Source organism: Triticum urartu, chromosome 6 (genome assembly GCF_003073215.2).
Source record: "Triticum urartu cultivar G1812 chromosome 6, Tu2.1, whole genome shotgun sequence".
Taxonomy (NCBI): domain Eukaryota; kingdom Viridiplantae; phylum Streptophyta; class Magnoliopsida; order Poales; family Poaceae; genus Triticum; species Triticum urartu.
Genome location: NC_053027.1, coordinates 468,258,585 through 468,263,287, shown reverse-complemented (window position 1 = coordinate 468,263,287; position 4,703 = coordinate 468,258,585).

The window sequence follows — 4,703 nt, the reverse complement described above, 5'->3', positions numbered from 1 at the left end:
GCCGGAGGAGCTCTGGCTGTCAGCCAAACTCTCCGGCTAGGCAGTTTCGTCATGACTGCCTGTTCGGCCGCTGCACCGACGATGACTTCTTGGGTCATCAAAAACAGCCTCCATGCCGGCTCGGAATTCGCCGAGCAGATGGATCCAATGGACCTCTCTTTCCTAAACAAACTCTTGGATCGCATCGCCGCCTTGGGAGTCGCTATGGACTATGATCGGATTGGGCTTAAACCTGATCAAAGGGAGATTAACTCTCCATCGGTCACCCATCACGTTGCGGTGGTGGAGGAACAATGCGACAACTCATCCTCTATTTTGAGGACTGACTATGTCCGGATTCCTGAGCTCTCCGTGCCAGATACCCGCTTACGGGAGGGCATCACCCAAGCCCTGAACCTAGAATTAGGCAGCGGGCCAAACTTATCGGGCAGCACTCCAGAACCCGAACTTCCAAGATTGGAAACTCCTCGGCCCCTGGGTCTCAGATCGGGTAGGGGTTCGGACTCAAATCCACCCACACACCCAGACATAAACGATCTTTCCCACATCAAGCAAGAGCCCCATGAAACAGTACATCATTATTGGGCCAGATTCCTCCTTGTGATGAACAAGGTTAAGGACTGTCGTGAGGAAGATGCAATCTCACTTTTCTGCAATAATTGCACGGACAAGGGATTCCTTAACGCCTTAAGTCGCCGTGACATATCACACTTCGCTGACTTGGCGTCCATAGTATGAAAGTATTGTGCGATGGAAAGCGCCTGGAAACCGAAATGAAATTTTGGGATAATCCGGCTCCGAATATACACCCAGTCCGAAGTAAAAGGGTGCACTATCATAAGACACCCGAGCTAGTTGCAAAGAAACAAAAACCCTCTACAGGGCATGGAACCGTACTAGAGGGATGGCTTAACGGACCCTGCAAAATTCATAGTACAGCGGATACAATACCAACGCACAGCCTTAGAGCATGTTGGATACTCTAGCAGGTGGCCAAAAGTGGTGAGGATCTTCTTATCCCAAATGCCACAGAGCACCATCCCGTGGATAACAAATCGGTGTTAACAATCTTTGAGACCTTCGCGTCAAATAATAGGCATAAGCGAACACTCCGCAGCATGGCCGAAATCTGCCATGTAGCAGCAATAAATCCATGGAGTGACACGGCTATTACCTTCAATGCGAGTGACGAACCTAAATTCCAAACAGCCCGAGCACCAGCCGCACTGGTCCTCAGTCCAATTATGGACGGCTTTCGACTCACCAAAGTACTCATGGACGGCGACAGCGGATTAAACCTCATCTATGAGGAAACTCTTCAAAAAATGGAAATAGACTGGAACCGCATTGAGCAAAGTAGCACAACCTTCAGGGGAATCATACCCAGTCAGGAGGCACGATGTGCTGGGAAAATCGCACTAGATGTGGTATTCGGTATGCCAGAGAACTATAGGTCCGAAGAAAATACATTTCAAGTGGCCCCGTTCAGCAGTGGATACCACGCCCTTTTAGGACGTGAGGCGTTCATGATCTTCCAAGCCGTACCCCGTTATGGGTACGTGAAGCTCAAAATGCCCGGGCCCAACGGAATCATCACCCTCGCCAGTGATCCGGACACAGCACTCCGCGCCGAAAACAAAACAGCCGCACTGGCCCTTGAGGCATTATCCGAAGCCCTCTCAGCCGAGGAATTAACCACGCTACACTCCACAGTGGACAGGGACGACGTGATACTCGATAAGAGATCCAAGTCCACCTCTTTTAAACCAGCGGATGAAATAGTCAAATTCCAAGTCCACCCAACGGACCCTACAAAAACAGCCTCCATCGGGGCACAGTTAAACCCCGCCGTGGACGCCGCACTACGAGAGTTCCTGTGCGAGAATTGGGACATATTCGCCTAGCATCCCTCAGACATGCCAGGAATCACACGTAGGCTGGCCGAGCATAGCCTCAATATCCTAAAAGGATTCAAGCCGGTCAAGCAAGCTCTTCGGTGTTTCTCCGAACCTAAGAGACAGGCCATGGGAGAGGAACTAGCCAAGTTATTGGAGGTCGGATTCATCAGAGAAATAAAACACCCGGACTGGCTAGCAAACCTGGTGATGGTACCAAAGAAGGATAAATCCTGGCGCCTTTGTGTCGATTTCAAGGACCTCAATAAAGCTTGCCCAAAGGATCCCTTCCCCCTCCCCCGCATCGATCAAATTATTCACGCTACCGCAGGACACAAGTCATTCTGTTTCCTCGACGCATACTCCGGTTACCACCAAATCAAGATGGCGGAGTCCGACCAAGCCGCAATGGCATTCATCACACCATACGGTCCCTTCTGTTTCAACACAATGCCTTTTGGGCTCAAAAACGTCGGCGCAACATATCAGCGCATGATTCAGACATGTCTGGAGAAACAAGTCGGCAAAACTGTAGAGGCATATGTAGATGATGTGGTCCTCAAAACCAAACACGTCGACTCTTTGATAGACGACTTGAGGCTCACATTCGACAACCTCCGAACATACGACATCAAGCTCAATCCAAAAAAATGCGTTTTCGGCGTACCAGCCAGAAAGCTCCTTGGTTTCATTGTCTCCAGTAGAGGTATTGAAGCTAATCCGGCCAAAATCCGAGCTTTGTCACAGTTGGCTACCCCAACAGACCTCAAACAAATCCAGAAGTTAACTGGATGCGTGGCGGCTCTAAGCCGCTATATCTCCCGCTTAGGAGAAAAGGCTTTACCCCTTTATCGCCTCCTTCGGTGCACCGAACACTTCGAGTAGACGGACGCTGCCACAGTCGGATTGGAAGAAATAAAGGCCATTTTGGCAACCAACCCAATCCTGGCCGTGCCAAACATCGGCGAACCAATGTTGTTGTACATTGCGACAACTCATCAAGTTGTAAGCGCAGTGCTCGTCGTCGAACGAGAAGCTGACGGACATAAATTCCCTCTTCAAAAGCCGGTATACTATGTATCCACTGTCCTCACTCCATGCAAATCACGGTACCCACATTATCAAAAGATAGCTTATGCAGTATTCATGGCATCCCGGAAGTTGCGACACTACTTTCAAGAGTGTTCAATTACGGTAGCCTCGGAAGTGCCACTTAATGATATTATAAACAACCGCGACGCTACGGGCCGGATTGCCAAATGGGTCATTGAGCTCCTCCCGTTCTACATAACATACAAACCTCGACGAGCCATTAAGTCGCAAGTATTGGCCGACTTTGTCGCCGAATGGACGGAGGCTGAACTCCCTAAAGAGTACGGCGCATACTCCAATTGGATCATGCACTTCGACGGTTATAAAATGTTGGCTGGTCTAGGGGCTGGCGTCGTCCTGACGTCCCCAAGTGGAGATACCGTTCAGTACGTACTGCAAATATTGTATACAGACTCCAATAACGCATCCGAATACGAAGCTCTGTTGCATGGTCTTCGGATGGCAGTCTCCATGGGCATTCAACGCCTGGAGGTGCGTGGGGATTCAAACCTCGCAATATCCCAAATAAATGGAGACTTTGACGCCAAGGATCCGAAAATGGCGGCCTACCGAAACGCCGTCCTAAAAATGTCAGCTCGATTCAAGGGGCTCGAATTTCACCATGTGGCTCGGGAAAACAATCAGCCGGCGGATATCCTCGCCCGCATCGGTGCAAAACGCGATGCAGTCCCCCCAACATATTTTTGGAGAGGCTGTTCAAGCCATCCGTAGTATGGGAAGGGGACATCGGTAACAATAGTCCGGACCCGGCCAAAATACCCGATACCGAACACTCTGACACAATCGGAGGCTCCGCCACCGAAATAACACCTTCAGCCCACATAATAATGGCCATCATAGCCTGGCGTACCAAACTAGGCAAGAACTTCCGGAGGACCAAAATGAGGCACGCTGCATAGTGCGGCGATCTAAGGCCTACAAGGTCCATGAGGGAGAATTGTATAAAAAAAGCACTACCGAAGTCCTTCAAAGGTGCATCTCCGAAGAGGAAGGGCGGAACCTTTTGGTAGAAATTCACGCCGGACTCGGCGGTCACCACGCCGCAGCCCGGGCTCTTGTAAGCAAGGCCTTCCGTACAGGATTCTATTAGCCAACGCCCGGGCAGATGCATAGGACTTGGTCCAATGTTGTGCCGGTTGCAAGCTCTTTGCAAATCAAAGCCACATGCCACCCACCGCCCTCCAAACAATCCCCATTACGTGGCCCTTCGCGGTCTGGGGGCTTGACATGGTTGGACCCCTTAAAGGGGGAACCCACAAGACAAAATACTTACTGGTCATGGTGGATAAATTCCCCAAATGGATAGAGGCCAAACCTGTTAAAACAGTCGAATCCGGACCGATGATAGACTTCATATCCGGGGTCGTACACCGTTATGGCGTCCCCCACAGCATCATCACTGACAACAGCACGAACTTCACTGCCGATGAGGTAAAACTCTAGTGCAGCAAAATGGGCATCAAGCTCGATTATGCTTTAGTCTATCACCCACAAACCAACGGCCAAGTTGAGCGAGCAAATGGTCTTATAATGAGCGGCATTAAACCCAGATTAGTGCGTTCCTTAACGGAGTCTAACACGCACTGGGTAGAGGAGCTCGACTCCGTACTCTCGGGGTTGCGGACCACGCCGAATCGTAGTACCGGATATACACCCTTCTTTATGGTGTACGGCGCAGAGGCAGTCTTACCCTGT